Source organism: Leptonychotes weddellii, chromosome 15 (genome assembly GCF_054177405.1).
Source record: "Leptonychotes weddellii isolate Sample4059 chromosome 15, ASM5417740v2, whole genome shotgun sequence".
NCBI classification, from domain to species: domain Eukaryota; kingdom Metazoa; phylum Chordata; class Mammalia; order Carnivora; family Phocidae; genus Leptonychotes; species Leptonychotes weddellii.
Window position 1 is genome coordinate 45,365,077 of NC_138383.1, and position 22,116 is coordinate 45,387,192.

The following is a 22,116-nucleotide window of genomic DNA, read 5'->3' on the forward strand; positions in this document are numbered from 1 at the left end:
GAGTTGAATTCCAGATCTACTTTGAAGGCAGAGCAAACATGTATGGATTCCCCCATCCGTTTTTCATTCACCGATGCTAGCGTGCTAGGCATTCTTTTCTAAAACAGCCTTTTGGGTTTCACACTAGAACATGGCAGTTTTTCCACTTGAGTGAATGAAGAGCTTTCTCCTTGTTCTTATGACTGTACTGCATTCCATTCCATCAATGTTACCATAATTTATTTAACCAGTCTCATTTGATGGATGTTTCATTTATTTTCTGACCTTTTGCTCTTACTACTATGCGGAAATGAATGATCTTGTATATAGGTCACGTCAGGCATTTGAGAGTATGTCTACAGGATACATTCATAGAAAAGAATCTGTTTAGTTGATGGGTAATCATATTCATAATTTTGACACATATTTTCTTACTGCCATCCATCAAAATTGTTCGAGAGGACACTCCCACCAGAATGCATGGGAGCTTCTTCTTCCTCACACCCTTGAGGTTGGATCAAAGTTCAGAGGTGTCCCTCCTGCTCCCAACTCAGCAACAATATTCCAAAGATTATCCAGCTTTTTGCTCTACATCTTTACGAAAACTGAGTATGTATGTATTATTATAGGGGATTCACTTGGGTACATGCAAGAATAGAAAGATGGTTCGGATTTTTAAAAGGTATTAGTCTAATAATTAACATTACAGGTTTAAAATTTGATAAAATTCAGTATTGGTACCTAACGTACAGTAAATCTTAACTCCATATCAAAGGCACTTCTTTTACTTGAAAAGCAGTTTCTTTTTGAAATCAGAAGTAAAATTTTAACATGAAATATTAGAAACATTCCCACTGACATCAGAAATAGGACAAAATGTCCTTTATTACTGCTGCTGTTGAACATTTCTCAGAGGGTCCCTGACAATGCAAAAAGAACAATCAAGAAAGAAAAAGAAAGAGCACAAATCTGGTCATATATAAATAACATAAAGACCTCCATTAAAAAAAAAAAGCTATCAAAGTAAAGCTTTTGGAAGTTCCTTCTATAAAAATCGAAATATCTGACATTACTGTAAATTGTATTTAAATTTAAAAGTTAAATATTTAACACCAGTTTAGCTTACGGTCATTATACAGAGAACATAGTACCATGGTAAAAATAATGCGTTCACTAAATTAAGAAATCTGGGAACAGAAATGTACTTGAAAATAGCTTTGGTGCACACATCATTTCAAAAGTGAATTCAAACAAGCTGTGATATTCCACTAATTGAAATAGAAGTTAGGTAGCGTTCTAGGGGTGCCTGGGTGGCTCAGTCAGTTAAGCGTCTGCCTTTGGCTCAGGTCATGATCCCAGGGTCCTGGGATCGAGCCCCGCATCAGGCTCCCTGCTCAGCTGGGGGTCTGCTTCTCCCTCTCCCCCTGCCCCTCCCCACCACTCATGCTCTCTCTCTCTCTCAAATAAATAAGTAAAATCTTAAAAAAAAATAAAGAAGAAGAAGAGTTTGTGGACAGATTGTTAAAACACCACATTGGGTAAAACTACGTCAAAATAATACTGTTAAAAAAGATAATTCATATGTATGGATATGGGAAGATACAGAAGACATGTCAGAATTGTACACACTTACTGCATGACATCATTTATATTGAATGCCTATATGCAAACACCCAAATATGAAAATACAATTTTCTTTACACATATATTTTATAAACACAGAAATACAAATCTAGAAGTATCTAAAATGCCATGAGTCATTACCTCTGGTTCCTACAAATGGAGTAGGATAGCAAATGATGTTCTTAATTTCATCTGTACTACTGATTATGTTTTACAATGAGAAAGGCATTCATGTATTACTTATATAATTAAAAACACATACATGGGTAAACATCTATGTGCGAATAAAATTAATGGAAGGCAGAATACTCAGTGGAAAAGACTTATGATCATATAAAGATTGGGTAAATGCAGTTGTGCCTTGAGAGTTGGGTAAAATCCCAAAACTCAAGAGTCACTCCCAAGACTGGGGTGAATGCAACTCTTCTTCCCAGGTGAGTCCTTTTTGTATTAGCTCCTTTGAACAACTGGTTACCTAAAATGTATGTTGGATAATGACAGCAGTTCCAGTCAGCACAGCTCCCTGGCAGAGCTCCCTCTGCCAACGTCAGTAGGGGCCAGTCTGCCCCTAATCATGAATGGGCTGCCAAAGAGCACCTGTCATGAGAGACTGACCAGCACCTTGATGCTGGGAAGGTCTACAAGAGATCAGCAAATCCAGGTAGCTACACCCAATACTCACCTTATAGTCATCCTGAGTCAGAGTGAAAACACTTCCATTCTGTGGTTTCTCACCTTCTAAGCCTGGAAAGTGAGACATAGCTAGGATTTTTCTTGTTTAGAAAAAAAGGACTGAATTCTTCTAGCAAAGTGACTCTGTTAATAGAGACTGTTTTCAAGGACAAGTACCAGAACGCCCAAAGAACACTGGCTTAAATAAGTAAGGATTTCTGGTTTTCGCATAACGAGCTGGTCACCCACACCCTGTGTGTCGTTGGCCACAACTGAGTCCCTTGGCAACTCCTGGGGCATAGGTGACTGGTAAAGCAAGCCTTGGGTTCTCTAGATGCCACAATGGAGCCAGGCAGAGGAAGGGAGCATCATGGGTTAGGAGCCAGCACTGCCTCCCAGAATGACCATTTCACTGGCTTGCTCTTTCCCTAGAGGTCAAGTCCTTCTCACGTTTCTCCCAAGCCTTTCAAGAAGTCCTCCAGAAGATGCTTCATTATTTCTCTCCTTGGTGAAATTCTACTTCCAGGTGAGCGCAATCACCTGATTTGTCTTGAAGCCCACCTGCAGCATGTACTTCCTGTACAACAATGTCTTGTAAGTCCTCCCCCACTTTCAACTGCATTCTGGTGTCTTCTACATGGTGGAACATGACCACAGTGACTGGAATGGTGGCCCCACAAAAGATATGTTCTACCTCCTAGGCCCCAGAATCTATGAATAGGACCTGAATTTGGAAAAAGCATCTTTGCAGACATAATCAAGTGTCTTGACATGGGAATCATCCTAGATTATCCAAGTGGCTCTGAGTCCAATGACAAGTGTTCTTATAAGGGACAGTCAGGAAATGAGAAGACAGACACAGAGGCGAATGCCACATGAAGACGCAGGCAAAGACTGGGGTTAGGTGGCCACAAGCCAAGAAATGTCCAGAACCACCAGAATCTAGAACATGAAAGGAAGGCTAATCCCCAAGAGCCTTCAGAGGGAGCACAGCCCTGCTGACAGCTTGATTTTGGACTTCTGGCCTCCAGAACTATGAGAGAATAACTTTCCGTCGTTTGAAATCACCAAGTTTGTAAGAATTTGTTACGGCAGTCCCAGGAAACTAATTAAGTGACCATGATGTTTTCGTTTTTGCCATCTACAAAGTCAACAGATCTCCAGAATTTTGCATACAGAACTCAGAGTTCAAGTCACATCAACTATGCCTGTCCTAATTTATATTTGAAAAGTTGATACAAATCTTTTTTTTTTTACATCAAAACCAATCCCGAATTTTTCTAAGTCTATATGATACATTCCAATTTATCAAAAAGGAGCTTTTCTCCATTAATCTTCCAAACTGTGGATTCAGTCTAGCTAATTTCCCACTCATTGATTTGGGGCAATAGCTTTATCAGGCTACTGATAAATTCCAAATTCACATGAATTGTCCTTCTTAAGTAGATTTTTAATGATAGCAAAGTGCATCTTTTAAGCTCCTTCTGAAAATTTAATTCCATACCAAATAGGGGTGTGACCCCAGATGATCTGAACAAATTAAACATCCCAGTTCCACCCTTGGTCCATCCCTATCCTAGTGTCTCACAATCAGTTTTTATTGGAGATTATAAGTCTAATAATCTTTTGCTTTTTGAACCCCAACTTCAGGTCATCCCCGTAACACATTCTGAAATGCCTTTCTGAATGGGAAGGAAAGATGGAACGTTACAGAGGACACCTCAAAAGCATTGATGGTCATACAGAAGCATGTCACTGTGTGATCCTCTGTCATATGTATCACAGAATAAAAAGGGCAGGAACCACTGCTCTACAGAAAACTATTGTGGCAGAATGGGAATATGCTTGGATTAGGGAGTCATGCAGGCCCGAGTTTAAAACCCTGGCTTCTCCATCACATGTGTAACCTCTGGAAGGTTCCTTACTTTCACTGAGACCTACTTTCTTCATCTATAAAATGCAGCTGATAATAACTACCTTGTAGGGTTGGGTTGGATTAAATGGGATGGCTCGTGTAGGCAACTAGGTACAGTGACTGGCGCATACTAGGCCTTCAAAAGCAACTAACTGGCTTTCTTGAGCCTCATCCCCTCTCTACTGTTCTCTTTCCTAAGCCTTCCCCAAGTCCTGAAGCTTGCACGCACACGGCTCCATTTGTGGACTTAGGCATCCCGCAATTCCCAATTTAAGACCAACATTAAGACAAACATATAATAGGCTCACCCACTTTAAAGTCCCCTCATTGGTCTCATGGTTTTGGAAGACAACCGGAGCCAGGATCCTGGCCTGGTATTCTTCAAGGCCACCAACCTGACTCAGGATCTGGTACCCCCCACAGTAACCCCTAGCCCCCACACGTTGCTTACCCACTGTAGTTCTTACTGCTTCTCTCATAGCATCCTGATCCTCACCCTTCCTAAACTCTAAAACTGGTAGGTAGTTGCCTTAATTACTTCCAACCCTCTTCCCTGAGGTTAGGCTCAAGTGTACATTGACCAATTCCCTTGACTCTCATTGTCTTGCTACCCGCCCCATCTTCTGCCACCATCCAGATCACTCCATTTGCCCCTCTCTGCTATCTGAGTGGATACCAGTACTGAGAACTCACTGATCCAATTATTCAACAAACTGCAAGTACCAGACAGTGTTTTAGGAGCTGAGGACATCGTAATAAACACAAAACAACATGGCTTATATGCATACTATGGCAGAAGATGGAAAATACATCCATAGTCAAAAATACAAGAAAGATACCTGGAAAGTTCCTTGGAAGAAAATAAATAGGGTAGTGCAATGGGTGGAGGGAGGTGACATCTGAGCTGAGACCTGAATGAAGGGAAGAAGGTGGCCTCACAAAGGTCTCAGAACTGAGCCTTCCTCCCAGAGGTTAGAGCTGCTCCTCAGGTGGCCACGTCTGGGTCTGGCTTACACTGAACTTCAGTTCTGGGCTCCTGGGTGGCTCAGTCAGTTAAGCTTCTGACTCTTGATTTTGGCTCAGGTCATGATCTCAGGGTAGTGAGATCGAGCCCTGCATCGGACTCTATGCTCAATGCGGAGTCTGCTTAAGATTCTCCCTCTGACCCTCCTTCCACTCATGTGCTCTTAGTTAATTAAATTTTTTAAAAAAAGAACTTCAGTTCATGCTTAGTGTGTGGGTCTCTGTGGGGCCACCGTTCTCAATATACCCTTCCACTCCCAAATCTCTGAGGTTCTAGAATACATTCAGCAAACTTTTTACACACCCAGCAGGACTACTAACACCCAGATGGCTCAAGACTTATTTATTCATTAATCCATTTATTGATTTAACATCTACGATGTTGTAAGCAACAAAACAGGTGATGTGGGTACAAAAATGGGTAAGACGTGGACCCTGGCCTCAAGGAGCTTGAAATAATGCTACAGTTGACCTGATTCACAGGCTGCATTTGAAGGTGTGGCAGAGAGGATGTTGGAAAGGTGAGCACTGGCCAAAGCCTGAAGGACCTTCTAAGCCAAGCGGAGGCCTGACAATGGGCTGAAATGGGAGCCACCGAGGGTTTGAGACCCAATAAAATAACAATCCAATAGGAAGACAGTGAAATAGGCCAGGTGAGAATGGGGGGTCTGAACGAAGACACAGGCACTGAGGATGACAGAAAGGGGACAGACACAAAAGTCTTTAAGAGGTGAAACAGCCTGGATATTCCTAAATATCTGACAATCTAATGAGGAAGACATGGACCGGATCACGTCTGGCAGGGAGAGGAAATATGTGCCTTGGACTTCACCCCCAGACACCACAGTCATGGCAGGCATCCCCGATCCATCACAACACACCTTCTCATTGAATTCAGATGTACCTTCAGAGCCCTTTTCAACACGAGGCTCCGGGCAGAGAGGACAAAATCCATCAGGGTTGGTGCACTAATTGAAACCTACTCACCAGTGGTGGTGCTCAGCCTAGACAAACGCCGTAAGACAAAGTCTGGTCATTATTCAACAGGCAACAGGAAGCCGCTGAAGGCTTTTGTGGGGGAAGACTGATGTACAGAGGACATTACTTTTGGTAGAAATGTTAAAAGAAAAAAAAAAGGGGGGCAGTGGCTGGAGAAGTAAGTGACTGCAGGCAGGCAGATGGGTCAGAACATTATTTCAGGACTTTGATGGCTGGCAACCAGGAGAGGAGGCAATATGCAGGGACCATCAGGCCCCAGGGCACCCTCATACTGGCCAAAAGAGTTCTATGCATGATGCCAAGGCACCCATTTCTTGTTGCATATCTCATGAGTTGTGTCTGAGCTGTGATTATGTTTCGCATCTGTCTGCACAGATGTAAACAAAGCATGTGTCATATTCTATTTTTTTAATATCTTTAAAATTTTATTTTGAAAGAGAGAGAGAAAGAGAGAGTGAGCAGGGGAAGGGGTGGAGGGAGAGGAACAGAGAGAGAATCTCAAGCAGACTCCCTGCTGAGCGTGGAGCCCAAAGCGGGGCTCGATCTCATGACCCTGAGATCATGGCCTGAGCTGAAATCAAGAGCTGAACGTTTAACCAACTGAACCACCCAGGCGCCCCCCACACATCATATTTTAATACCAAACGGCCTCAAATCTCCCATTTAAAGAATTCAAGAAACCCTTCTTCAGCCTTTCATTGGCAGTCCTTTCCCCTTTAAAATTGTTACGCTTCTTCAGGCTTTCATTTGTTATCATTGGTCCCTCTTCAATTTTGTCCTGACTTTTCTCGCCTGAAGAAACGGACAGTGACATCTGAGGAGAACAGCTATTATGGAAAATGTTAACAGAGCAGACACAATGTCGGTTACAGTTGGCTCAGCATGGGGCTTTCCTCCCAGTGCTCACGTCTGACCTGACCTGCCTACAGCTCTCGATCCAAACATTTCAGTGAATGGACCTGCCTTTGGCTTTCAAGGCAAGACGACCTTGCTTAAGTGGATAGCCGTGACAGGGAGGCCATCCACAGGGACTAGGAGAGGTACAGAACCAGAAATTTGGACGTGCAGGCTCAAAGCTGTGAATCAGGGATGAACTGCTTACCCTCTCTATCCCTGTTCCCTGACTTGGAAAATAGCAGAGTTGGAATAGATTTCTCTAAATCCCTTCGTTTGATCCCAACTCTCTAAGTGTCACTGAAAGGCTGCCGTGGAAGTGGCCATTGGCTGTACCAAAGGGAAGCAATGAAATAAGACCCTTTGGTCATGAAATAAGACCCTCCAGAACGAGATTCTGATCACCACTTTGCACCTCACAACTCCAGCTAGCCCCAGACTTCTGGCCATGGAGTGAGTGCTTTGCAAAGATCCCAAAACATCTGGGGTCATTCCAGGGCACTGAAATAATAATTTATATTCTTATTTGCCGCATTTATACTCTTTCTGCTGGAGTGCAAGCATGATGCTCTGTACGGAGACAGTTCTTAAGAGTGTGCCTACACATCTCCCCGTCCCATGGAATCAGGAAGCGTTTGCCACCGGGACCTCCAACCCGATGAATGATAAGGCCTTAAACAATTTCCCCGACCCTTCTGAAGCCTGTATAGCAGCCCATGGTTCATCCCACACCGCTCTACCACGACAACCAAATCAGCACCACATGGTGGATGAGACCAGATTACAGAAGACAGGGCCGGCCTTTGAGGACATCTGGAAGTTCTTTAACACGTGCACTCTGAGTGACTTGAATGGATCACTGATAGCTGTTCCTGGGCCTACGTGCTGGGGATGCCATCACCGTGCTTTATCTGGCATGCACTGGGCCCACTGAGCTACTCAGAGGCCATTCCTTGCTCAAACAATGCTTTCATTTTACTTTTATCTTCTCTCTGTCTTAGAGTTTGGTGTTCCCTGGAATATGTGATCCTTAGGTGGTGAATGGCTCTGAACCCTCCAAATTCAGGGCCAAGTGGTGTCCGGTGTCTACAGTTGCATTAATGCAGACAAGAACACGCCATCAGTCCCAAGGCAGCTGGGCTCATTGATATTTACTGAGGTTTCCCCCATCAGGGAGGGAATGAATCACGGAGTATACAAAAGGAGCGTGGGCACCAGGAGATATAATTTAGCGTTCAAGTTTTTGTGGAAATTGGAAACTGGTATATCAATTCGATGAGCACTGTCTCTCAGATTGGGGTGGTTCACTTGGCTTTGTGCTCCACAATTTTAAAGAGCCCCTAATTTTTTTTTTAAGATTTATATATCTGTTCTACAGAGAGAGAGTGCACAAGCGGGGGGAACAGAGAGAGAGGGAGAGAGAGAACTTCAAGCAGACTCCACCCTGAGCACAAAGCCCCATGCTGGGCTGCATCTCACGACCCTGAGATCATGATCTAAGCCGAAACCAAGAGTCCGACACTCACCCAACTGCACCACCCCGGCACCCCTAAAGAGCACCTAATATTTTAATGTTGCCTTGGCCAATGTGCCATCAGGATGTTTTGTGCATGCATACACCACACATACAGGCCAAAATTCAAAACTACTTTAAAATAAAGACCAAGAAGCAAGATTTTTCCAGAATGCAAGACAATTCACCACTGTTGGAATTTAAGAAGCTATCATGACCATTAGTTACCATCTTTCAGTATACACCATTTCTGTGCTAAAAGTAAAGCAGAAAATTCCTTAAATTTAAAGTGAATGGGGAGGGGCGCCTGAGTGGCTCAGGAGGTTAAGTGTCTGCCTTCGGCTCAGGTCATGATCCTGGGGTCCTGGGATCGAGTCCCACATCGGGCTCCCTGCTCAGCTCGGAGTCTGCTTCCCCTTCTACCCCTCCCCCTGCTTGCACTCTTTCACTCTCTCTCTCTCCCTCTCTTTCTCTTACAAATAAATAAATAAAATCTGAAAAAAAAATAAAGTAAATGGGGAATATTTAGTAAGTACAGTAGTAAACTGAACAATGCCCCTCATAGATATCAGGTCCTAACCCCCGGAACCTGTAAATGTTACGTATCTAGAAAAAGAATCTTCGCAGGTATGATTAAGGATCCAGACAGAGTTGGGGAGAATGTCCCGATTTGTCCAGATGGGCCCTAAATGCAGTCACGGCTGCCCTTATAAGACAGAGGCAGAGAGACATAGGACAGGAGGCAGTGGGGAGTGATGCTCCGTGACAAGGAACACCAGAAGCCACCAGAAGCTGGAAGGGAAGTGGATTCTCTCCTAGAGCCTCCAGAAGAAACTCAGCTTTGTGCGCACCTTGCTCTGGGGCCCAGTGAAACTCATTTCACACTTGTACCCTCCAGAACTGTGAAAGAATGTATTTCGGGTGCTGTAAGCTACCAGGTTTGCAAAAATTTGTTACAGTAGCCTGATGAAACGGATACAGGTACACAGAAGTATTTGTTGTAAAAGGGTACTCTTTCCTGAAATTGACCTACCCAAAAACGTGCTGTGGCAGAGGGGCTAAATGGTTCTGTCACTTTCCTTCTTAGTATTCCCTTCTTCCACTTTATAAAAGAAAGATGTACTTCGCACCCACCCCGAATCTTAAAGTACGACAGCGCCCTAGGGTGGGAACACATCCCAAGGGCCATTCACGATGTTGGGTGTCTGAGAAACTTCTCTTAATCGAGCCACGGTAAACACTCGGTTGTGTGATATTTGCCGTATTTATACTCTTTCTGCTGGAGTGCAAGCATGATGCTCTGTACGGAGACAGTCTATATTCGGATATATTGTGGATCAGGCAGCAGGAGGGATGGACACGGCTGTTTGATGACTGGACCTCTTCTATCCTGACAGTTGTCGATGAATACATCACTCCTTAGGGAGAGTCTGGTGAGAGCCCGGGGGAGAAACTGTCCATGGGAAATGCTGAAGGCAGTGCAACCTTAGTTTAACAAGGCCACACACTGAGGGCAAGAGTCCACGCTTCTCTCTTTCTCTGTCTTACCGTTAGAACCGCTGGGAGCTATGCGCGCACACACGTGTATTTGTGTAGATATATGTGTGCCCCTGTACACACCCCAGTCAGTTACAGGCATGTCCCCTCTGCATCTTCAGTCCTCAGGAAAAATACAAAAAAATACGTCAGGTGCCTATTTTGTATCGTTTCAAGAGGGAGGAAGTGAAAACTCCGCTTCTTTCAGCAGACTGATGTCATAGCTTTGAGTAAAAGGACTAAAGAGATCAGAAGAAAGAATTTTATCTTTTCTTGAACACTTGCTCAGGCTCATGGGAGAATTTCATTAACTTTTGTCAAGAGGCTGTAGTAAATCCACGTCTGTGTTTTATTTGGTGGCAGGTCTTCCGGCCACTGTGTTCTCTAACACCTGCTTGTGCCCTCACTTGGACAACATGCTTCTCAGGCTTGTATTAGCATCACTGGAGTACAACAGAGCATTTCACCGCAACCTTTAATATGCTGGTGACGAGCTCCCCACCTGCTAACTTACTAGGGACCCCAACTCTCCTTTATTTGTACTTTATTTCTACAAGTGGATTAAACCCCTCCTTTGCACAGAGAACATCTTCTAATGGATGGGTGCATGAACAAAGTGTGCCAAAATGCAATCTGATGCCCTAACATTTAGAAACACCTTTGTTTCATCTAAAGTACTTCCACCTTCTCAAATTGTACGTTATTTCAATTCTGTCAAATTGTTTTCAACCATGAAATGAACTTGAGAATATCTGTGTGTGCGCATACATTCTCAAGTGTCTTGACTGTCATTTATAAAGGTATTTTGACATAACGTGAAAAGTTAAATTTTGAAATAAACAACTAACTCACTGTTCACAGCCTGAGAGGAAGAAATAGGAAAATGTGAGATTCCAAATTTCATAAGGTTGTCTCAGTTCGGCCCCATCTAATTTTAGCTTTCACCAAAGGTGCCTGTAAGTGTCGCAAATAAAACTTGTTTGATCAGTCTCAGGAAAGCTATTTTGTTGTGCCTCCTGGAAATTAAGAAGGTAAATGACGAATGACTGGACTGACACATTTTAGGTCAAAATTTTTAGTTTTTATGGTTAATAATTATTTATCAAAATTGCAATATGTGCATCTTGTTTGATCAATTACTTGCTATTAACTATAACAATAACTCTTTCCAGAATAAACATTTAACACTTAATGCTTTTTTTTTATTATTATGTTATGAAACAAATAATACATTATATGTTAAAAAAAAATAAAAGAAGATAGCAGGAGGGGAAGAATGAAGGGGGGGAAATTGGACGGAGAGATGAATACCTAATGCTTTATAGTCAAAAGAGGAAAATAACTAATTCAAATGTATGTATAATATGTATATAAATGGACAGATGAGGATATACACACATACACATGTGTACCTGTATAAATATATATTTATTATCTACGTCTTTTTATTTTTTTTAAGATTACTGATTTAGTTTAGAGAGAGAAAGAGAGCATGAGCAAGTGAGGGTAAAAGGGCAGAGGGAGAGAGAGAATACCAAAGCAGACTCCCCACTGGGCATGGAAACTGGCACGGAGCTCAATCCCAGGACCCTGAGATCATGACCTGAGCCAAAATCAGGAGTCGGCAGCTTAACCAACTGAGCCACCCAGGCGTCCCTACATCTATTTACATATATACATTTCTATCTACATAGATAGGTAGTTAGGGACATATACATACATACTTTTCTTTTTGCAAAGAAATATAACGAGGTCATTGATAAAACCTTCATGCATAAAAATATTATACTGCCCTGGACTTCTGGTTTCAGGTCTAGCGTATAAGAAGCTTAGAAGTCATCACTCTGTACTCACAAATAGAAAGCTGAACTGAAAAAAATCATAAACTCTTAGGTTTGTCAGAGAAGTAACATCACAGGGCAAGCCACTGGCCCCATAATTAGAGAGACAGACGGGCAAATACACAGAAGCACAACTTACCAGAGGAGAAACTGTGGGAACCAGCATGAGGACAGGAAAACCTAACCTATAGTGATGAATGGCTGGAGGCTTCATGTAGACAGAACATTAAAAACTCCAGGGGGGCCAGTCAATAGGGAGGCCCCCCACACTTTTCTTTTTTTTTTTAGATTTTATTTATTTGCGAGAGAGAGTGCATAGAAGGAGAGTGAGAGAGAGAAGCAGACTCCGCGCTGAGCCAGGAGCCTGATGTGGACTTCAATCCCAGGACCCTGAGATCATGACCTGGGCCGAAGGCAGATGCTTAACTGACTGAGCCACCCAGGCACACCCCACCCCACCCACACACACACACAAACACTTTTCTATTACTAACGTCAGGAGCCTTGTTGGGTTCATCACCTTACAATGAAGATCAGAGAAAAAAAGGAGAAAGTAACCATTTTTAATCACTGCAGAGCATTCTGTTCTTCCTAGCCAGGGCTGCTTTCAAGAGAAACTGTTTTCCCAGAGCCTTGACTACTGAGGTTTTTTCCAGAGCCTAACTGGCCCGGAGGAAGGAATATATTAAATTCCACCTCTCCCTAGCCTTCCATGTACAAAAAGGGAAATACCCAATTCCAGCCCACTCTGGCCATCCTGTCTCACCTAAAAGGAGAAAACAAAAGTGAAAAACATTGGTGAAATTCATAGGACGGGGGCACAAGCTCACTACAAAGCTGAGGCCTAATCACAGAACTACGGAATGCTTCTCCTCCCTGTACCTTACCTTTACATCACTAAAGACCTATTTGCCATGGTGCTGCTTAGCCGCACATCATGTCCAGCTATCAGGAAGAAATTAGGCACACCAAAAGGTAAAAAAACACAGCTCAAGAATATCCAAGAACTGTGGGACAGATGCAAAAAGGTGTAACATATACATAATGGGAACACCGGAAGGAAAAGAAAGAGGACGGTACAGAAGCAATATCTGAAGCAATAATGGCCAGAAATTCCCCCCAAATTAATGTCAACACCAAACCATAGATCCAGGAAACTCAGAGAACACCACGCAAGATAAATGCCAAAATAAAAAAATAAGTAAACTACACCTAGGCATATCATATTCAAACAGCATAAAATCAGATAAAGAACAAATCCTGAAAGAAGCCAGAGTTGGAAAAAAACAAAAAAACCTTATCCAGACAGGAACAAATATAAGAATTATATCTGACTTCTTCTCAGAAACCATGCAAGCAAGAAAGAAGTGGAATGAAATATTTGAAGCGTTGAGAAAAAAGCCCACCAACCTTGAATTCTGTGCGCTGCAAAATTACCTTTCAAAAGTGAAGGGGAAATAAAGACTCATTCAGACAGGCAAAAATCAAGGGCCTTGGTTGCCAGTAGACCTGCCTTGCATGAAATGTTACAAGAAGTTCTTCGGAAAGAAGGGAAATAACGTAGGTCGAAAGTCAGATGTACACAGAGAAAGAAAGAGCACTGGAAAAGGAGTAAGTATATGGGGAAAAAAAAAAACTTTTATTGTTCTTATTCTTAATTGATCTAACAGGTAACAGTTTGTTGTTTTCCAAAATAATAACAGCAAAAACACGGTTAATGACTGTATCTTATGTATAAGCAAATATAATGACAGCGATGATATAAAGGACAGAAAACAAGGAATTAGGAACATTTTATTATTATATGGTACTTCAACTACTCATGAAGAGGTATAATATTATTTTAAAGTGGACTTGGAGGAGTGCCTGGGTAGCTCAGTTGGTTAAGCGTCTGCCTTCAGCTAAGGTCAGGATCCTGGGGCCTGGGATCAAGCCCCATGTTGGGGCTCCCTGCTCAGCAGGGAGCCTGCTTCTCCCTCTCCTCCCTGCCTCTGTCTCTCTCTCTCTCCAGTAAATAAATAAAATCTTAAAAAAAAAAAAGAGCAGATCAAAAAAAAAAGACCCAACTGTATATTGTCTACAAGAAAGCCATTTTAAATATAAAGACACAGAGATCAAAAGTAAAGGTATGGAGAAAGATATAAGATGCTAACACTGTAATCAGAAGAAAGCCAGAGTAGCTACGCTAATTTCAGACAGAACAAACTTCAGTGCAAGGAAAATACCAGGAATAAAGAGGGGTATACATAAGGATAAAAGTGTCAGTTCTCCAAGGAATCATAACAATCCTTAACTGTTAATTCGACAGAGTGTCAAAATACACAAGGCGAAAACTAACAGAATTGCAAGAAAAGATGAATCTACTACGAATCCACTGAATGCATATATCAGCTGGAGACTCCAAAACCCCTCTATCAGAAAAGAACAGATCGAGCAAGCAGCAAATCAGTAACATCAATCTCTCTCATGAACAGAGATACTAAAACCCTCCACAAAATACTGACAAATCAAATCCAACAATTATAAAAAGAATTACCCACCACATCCAAGTGGGATTTATCCCAGGTATGCAAGACTGATTCCACCTTTGAAAGTTGGTTAATGTAATCCATCACATCAACATGCTTAAGAGGAAAAAAATCACATGATCACATCAATAGATGCAGAAAAAGCAACTGACAAAACCCAACACCCATTCAAGTAAAAACTCTCAGCACATTAGAAATATAAGAGAACTCTCTCAATGGGATAAAGAATATCTACAAAACCTACAGCTAATATCTTACTTAATGGTGGAAAACAGCTTTCTCCCTAAGATCGGGAACAAAGCAAGGATGGCCCCTCTTATCACACTGTCAACATAGTGCTAGGAAGCTAATGCAATCAGACAAGGAAAGGAAATTAAAAGCATACTGATTGGAAAGGAAGAAATAAAACTGTCTTTGTTCACAAATGACATAATCATCTGTGTAAAGAACCCAAAAGAACAGACAAAAAACTGGAAGTAATTAGCAATTATACCAAGTGTGGATACGAGGGTAATATACAAAAGCCATTTACTTTCCTATACACCAACAATTAACAAGCAGAACTTGAAATTGAAAACACATTACATTTATGTTAATACCCCATAAAATAAAACACTTAGGTATAAATCTAACAAAATATGCTCAAGATCTACATGAGGAAAACTACAATGGTCTTTTTTGGTTTAATATGTTGAATTATACTGATTGATTTTCAGACGTCAAACCAACCTTGCATTCTCAGGATAAATACCTGTTGGTCATGAGGTACTATTCTTTTCACATATTATTGCATTTGATTTTCCCAACCAATTACCGACCAGGCCCAACCCTGCTTTGCTTCCAAAGTCAGACGAGACTAGGGTGCATTCAGGATCTAAAACTTTGTGAGAAGTTTTTTCATCTATTTTTATAAGAGATATTCGTCTGCAGCTTCATTTCCTTGTACTACTTTTCCGGTTTTTTTCATCATGGTGGGCATACGCCTCATGGAATTAGTTGTCTTCTGAGAGAGTTTGTGTGAGATTGGTATTACCTCTTTCTAAAATGTTTGTGTAATTCACCAAACAAACTAGAACTGACGTTTTCTTTGTGGGAAGTTCTTGTCCCAAATTACGTTTCTTTAATTTATGTAGATCTTTCTGAGTTCTCTATCTCTTCTGGGATAAGTATTGGAAATTTGTTATTTCAAAGACTATAAAGTCAGGCCTCTCACAACGGAGAACCACCACCACCAAGACAGCCAAGAACAACTGTTTTGCAGACAACTTAATACCACAATCTCAAACAGCCCTCATTATCCTTAATCACTATAAAAAAATGAAAGACACTCTGATCATCTATCCTTTCTGATGCATTCATGTCCATATTGTCATGTTCCTCCCGCCCAAAAAAAATTATTCTCTCAACCCAACCTCTCGATTTTCTCTCAGTAGAATGCTTTGTGTGTGTGTTTTTCCCCCATTACTCAGAACATGTTATTCGACCTCATTATGAATGGAATTCCTGGACCTTTTCCACGTCTGCTTACTCTTTTAGCCCATTCCTGGTTCTTCCTTCTGTATCCCTCCTCTATCGCTCAGCCACCCACAGAAAAATCTCCAACTCCCTTGTGCTGTTATTCTGTTATATCAGCCCAGCAAAATTCACACCCTGGATAAGCACTTTCTGTTCCTACTTCTAGACTCTTAAGGACAGTGAAAGAAATCACATAACCTCATGATTTGGTAGGACCTCAAATCCACAAGAAATGTCTCCCAAGTCTTCAGCATTAGCACTCTGTGAGAGTTTGTCTGTTTCGTGCATCAAATGTACTTCCTGTGACCATCTCAAACTCACACCATAGAAAATGTACACTACACACCCCTTCTTGTTCTCAACAGACAACTGACCTCCTACTTCAGCAAAACAGAAGTAATAAGCTGGAAACCTTCCCGCCATCCCTTCTGCAAACTTACCAGTATCCCACAAGGTCATGTTCACTTCCTAATAGTTCGACAGGAGAGAGGTCTCTCCTCCTGCATGAAGCTACTCCCTCCACTTATGATCTGGATCCCATTTTCGACATTTTCTTCGATGATTTAATTCTGTCCATGATCTCCTTTCTCACCGGAGATTTCAAAACTGCCTTCTATCTTGGTTTTTCCCCACCAGTGCTTAAAGGTGCTTAATTCTCTCTCATAAAAAAAATTTTTTTTTTAATTTAAAAACTCTCATGAACACCTGTCCCTCATCCAGTCTCATTCTTACTTCAGATCCTTTTCAGAGACAAATGTTTCGAAAGAGTTGCCCGCAGCGGCTGCCCACACAGCCCACAGCACTCAGCCCACTAACACCGGGCACACCTGAGCTCTGTCACAGAAACTCTCTTACTCATGATTGCCAATGGACTACTTGTTGCCAATTCCAGCGGACACATGTGCATCATACTTGACAAAGGGCTTCAAAAAGTTTGCAACTGACAGAAAAGCCAGAATTGATTCGAATATTTGTGGATGCCAGGGGTGGTATGGGATAGACTGAAAAATACACAAAGTTAAAATTGCTTGTAATGTTTGAAAAAACTAACAACAAAAAAAAAAGGTAGAAAATTTTAATTCAACTTTCTAAGTCTTTCTAAGATTAAGGAACTCCCCCCAAAAAGCATACAGAAGGCATTAATAATATAATTCGTGAGTCTAAATGAAGAGATGGATAGATTCAGGTTTTTATTAATTAGCACTATTAACCATATTTTAGACCAAAGAATAAGCAAATAAATACCCCCTAAAACAAATAGTCCATGCCATATTCCTTGGCCATTACAACAATAAAACTAGATGTCAGAAACAAAAATTTAAATGAAAAACTCAACTACATTAAAATTTTAAACTACTGTGATAATTCCTAATTTAAAGAGGAAATCGAAACTGAAGTAACAGTTAAAAAATAACAATGTAAATATTAAACATCAAAACACATTGGGCACAAACAAAGCCAAATTCCAGGGAAAACTCAAATCTTTAAATTATTTTATTATAAACTAGATAGATGGAAAATATATGACTTAGGCATACAATAGAGGAAATTAATAAAAGGAAACAAAATAGAAATAAGACTACGGAGGTACTAATAAAAATAAAAGTTAAATGCATGAATTAGAAATAAAAGCTGGATAGGTTAATAAATCCAAGAGCCAATTTACTGATCTGGCCATACCATGAACAGATACTGAAATTAAGAATCTAAAATAAGGGGCATCTCGCTGGCTCAGTCAGTGAAGCGTGAAACTCTTGATCTCGAGGTTGTGAATTCAAGCCCCATGACAGATGTAGAGATTACTTAAAATTAAAATCTTTAAAGAAAATAAAGAGAATCTAAAATAAAACTGTACATGAGAAAGGGGCTTGAAACCACAGATACAGAAAAAATGTAAGTTGTTATGTATGCATTTACTAATAAATATGATAATTTCAATGAAATAAATATTTTCCATCAAAAACTAAAGTTTTGGGGGATCTGACTGGCTGAAATGGTAGAGCATGTGACTCTTGATCTCAGGGTTGTGAGTTCAAGCCCCACACTGGATGTAGAGATTACTTAAAGGAAAACGTTAAAAAAAAAAAAAAAAAAAACTGAAGTTCCAAAGTTGACACAAGTGTGAAAACAGAAATAGCTTCAAAAAAAAAAATTTCATTATATTAAGGAATCCTCAAATGATGATGGGCTCAGAAGTTCACCAGTGAGTTCTAGCTAACATCAAGAGACAGATCGCTCAAGTGGCATTTTAATTGTCCCAGAGCAAGTAACCGACAGAAAGCTAGCATAATCCAGATACCAAAATCTGAAAACATTGCCTTAAAACAGTTTTAGACAAGTTTTTAATTATGAATACAGAGGGCAACTGGTAAGGGAAATATTAGCAAAGCAAACCTAGCCACACAGTAAATAAATCACACACAATGAAAAGCACTATAGTCTTTCTCCAGAATTGCAAAAATGAATCAATCCTTAGAAAACTCTATGAACATAATTAACTATATTAATGGATTAAAGGAGATTTTCTAAAACATATAATCATACTTTTAGTTGTTAAAAAGATTTTCTTGATGGAAAATACGTTGCTAACTTCTCTAAAAGCCTGGTTTTTTTATAGCATAAAGCTAGAATATTCAATTAATTAAATACACTATATCTATCTGAAACCAACTGCAAATATCACTCTTAACTCCGGGAGTCTAGAGACCTTCTATTAAAATTAGTAGTAGCATGATGGCAGAAGTCCTGTTAGTCAAAGTAAACTCAGAAGTCTTTGTAAATACAATCAGAAAGAAATGTGTGTGTCTGTGTTACGTACATGCCTATGTTTATATGTAAATACGTGTGTATATGCATATATATAAGAATTATGGAACATTATCATCATTCACAAATAAAATTCATTAGTTCTTGGAAATCCAAAAAACCCAAATGAAAAATTTTGAATATAACACATGATTTTGGTTTGGTCACTTTAACAGAAACATGTGAAAATCAATAGGCATTTTACATTCCCATAGTGACCAGTATTATCATTCAGGATTGCTTTGGTTGCAAATGACTGAAATCAGTCTTGACAAAGTCAGGCCGAAAAGAATTTACTGGAAGGATAATTCGTAGCCCAGATGAGCTTTGGTCCTTTGGTCCGATGAGCTGTCAGGGAAAGTCAAGGCTGGCTAAGAGCCCCAGGCCTCTCGTCTCCTAGCCTGGATGGTCTCTCTCTACCTCTCATTTGCTGTGATCTGTGTACCAACTTCCATGTTTTGCCTTGGAACTTGGGTTCCTCCACCTGGTTTGAAATGCGGCATTCCCAGCTCCCATGTCTCACCTCCCATGAGAGGAGAAGTGGGACTTTAGCAAAAGAGACTTACTCTCTAGGTCCCAAGTTTCAAGACAGGGGAAAAGACACTGGCTATCCTTGCTGGGTGGGAGATGCCCACCTCTTGTCCAGTCAATTGGACAGTGGGGTGTATTAAAACATGGCAGCTCCCACTCAATAACATGGCTGGAACACAGGAGATCAGTGTCCCCCACCGCCACCCCCCCACCCCCGCCAAAGTAACGGAATGGGAACCAATGAGAAAATGTAATGGAAAAGAAAAGATTGACTTCAAAATAATAACGAACAAATTTAAGGACTTAAAAATAAATACAAGGAATATTTAGAAATGCTTGAAGATACTGACAGAACCTTACTGATGGAAAGAAAAGAAGACTGGCCAAAAAGTTTTCTTTATACCATTTCTTTATCAGTGTTAAAATGTATTTTAAACTAAAAAAAAAAAAAAAAAAAAAAAAAAGGTACCAGCAAAGAAATAGGCAGATTAACAGAACAGGATGAAACAAAAGGGTTATGATATTCATATATGAAAGAAATGGCATTGCAAATTGTATTAGGAAAAAAGAAGCCTGCCTATGATACCAAAAGCACAAGACATATAGGAAACCACTAATAGATTTGGTTACATTACATAAAATAAAAGTATTTCGTGGGCAGATAAAAAGAATCCAAATGTAACTAAAACACACTCAAATGGTTAATATCTTTAATATTAATTCCCTTTGAAGGCTGAATATCAAGGAGGTTTAGAACCAAATTTCTTTGGCAACATCTTAGCTCTAAAATGTACAAACCACGTATCTTTCTGAATGAACTTCCTAAGCTGCCGCAGTTTCTCCACCAAAAAACAAAGGAAATAACCATCGTACCTACCTTATAGAAGGCGTGAAAGAGTTTTCCAAAGTGAGGTAAGCACTGCTTGGAGCCATCCACGATAAAGTGTGGAGGACACTGAGGAAGGAGGCTGTGCGCATCTCCCGTTTCAATTCTCAGAACACCATGGACTTTGGACTTTTGTCAATTACACCTCCACGCCTCTTGGAACACATCTTCTACTTCGACTGAAATAGACATAATGTACCATCTGTTAGCTAAACAGCCAATCTCTATTAGGTAGTCAGTTCAACCCTGCCAGCACCAATCATAATTCCTACTATGTAACTTATGAACTCCTATAACCTTGTGGTTTTTGCCTTTATCAGCCTGCACCCCCCTCCCCCAATTTAGAGTGCTTGTCAATTTCAATTCCCTCTGTGTCTGCTGGATTGCAATCCCTAACATCTCAAATAAACCCTTTTAGCAGCTTTACAGCCTCATTGCCTTCTTGACTAAAAAAAGATCCTAAGGCTTAACAAAGATAATGTGCAGAAAAGCCTAGAATAGTGTCTAGCACAGCATAAATGCCAAACAAACACTCCCACAATGAAATGTTAACCATAGATATATAAGGGTCTTTAAAACTGAGTAACCAAGGGGCGCCTGGGTGGCTCAGTTGGTTAAGCCACTGCTTTCGGCTCAGGTCATGCTCCTGGAGTCCCGGGATCGAGTCCCGCACCGGGCTCCCTGCTCCGCAGGGAGTCTGCTTCTCCCTCTGACCCTCCCCCCTCTCATGTGCTCTCTCTCTCTCTCTCTCATTCTCTCTCAAATAAATAAATAAAAAAATCTTTAAAAAAAAACAAAACTGAGTAACCAATAATTAAATACTCTAGTGGAACTAGTAGCTCACATGAACTAGTAGCTAGTAATGTTATAATAATCAATGAAGACCTAATGATGTATTCAACCTTACTACTAATGAAACAAATATAAATATCACAATAAAATGACATTTTGCCATTGTATATGCAAAATTGATACAAACAGAAAGAAGCAACAGTAATTGGTATCTTTGAAAGAGTAATTTTTTCACAATACATGTTTTAGAATTTCGAAGTGTACATGCCCCTCACCCTAGAAAATCCACTTTAAAAATTTCATCTAGAGGTACCTGGGTGGCTCAGTCTGTTAAGCATCTGCCTTCGGCTCAGGTCATGACCCGAGAGGCCAGGGACCGCCCTCTATGCCTCCCCCTGCTTGTGCTTTCTCTCTCTCTCGGTAACAGTCAAAATCTTAAAAAAAAGAATGATCTTTGTAAAGAAGTGTGTGTATGCCCTCGGATATGTATAAACAAAACTATGAATGGCAAGATACATACCAAGCTGCCTGGTTGCATGGAATTATAGGTATTGTTTATTTATTCTCTTGGCCTATTTGTATTTTTCTTTGATGAGCATATTCTGCTTTTGTCATAAGGAAAAAAATTAAGGAGCTAAGGAATGGAATTCAAAGAAATCATTTCTGTGCCCACTGTTAACTACTGTGGTCAGGGTTTATTTTACTTTTTTTTTAAGATTTTATTTTTTATTTATTTGAGAGAGAGAGCACAAGAGTGGGGGAGGGTCAGAGGGAGAAGAAGACTCCCCACTGAGCAGGGAGCCCGATGTGGGACTCGATCTCGGGACTCCGGGATCATGACCTGAGCCAAAGGCAGCTGCTTAACCAACTGAGCCACCCAGGCACCCAAGGTTTATTTTAAAGAGCAAGCCTGAGGGAATGCTGTGAGCGCCCCGCCCCATTCACCAGACCACAAAGAGGGTTCAAATATGATGAACCTCATTTCTAAGCATCTAAACGGTGGCTGTCTGTTGTTGAAAACCGACCTCTGTACTCTGGAGCCGAAATATGTAACCTGAAGACAG

The 22,116-nt window shown here is 40.8% G+C and overlaps 1 long non-coding RNA gene across 2 annotated transcripts in view; it reads right to left on the reverse strand.

Annotated features, from left to right (window-relative positions):
* The window catches only part of LOC115942621 (uncharacterized), a 45,756-nt gene that overhangs the window by 6,176 nt on the left and 17,464 nt on the right, over nt 1-22,116 (reverse strand). For both annotated transcript variants that reach the window (XR_004077256.2, XR_014140308.1), the window contains exon 2: nt 20,252-20,439. This is a non-coding gene — a long non-coding RNA (uncharacterized LOC115942621). The remainder of the gene's footprint in view (nt 1-20,251; nt 20,440-22,116) is intronic.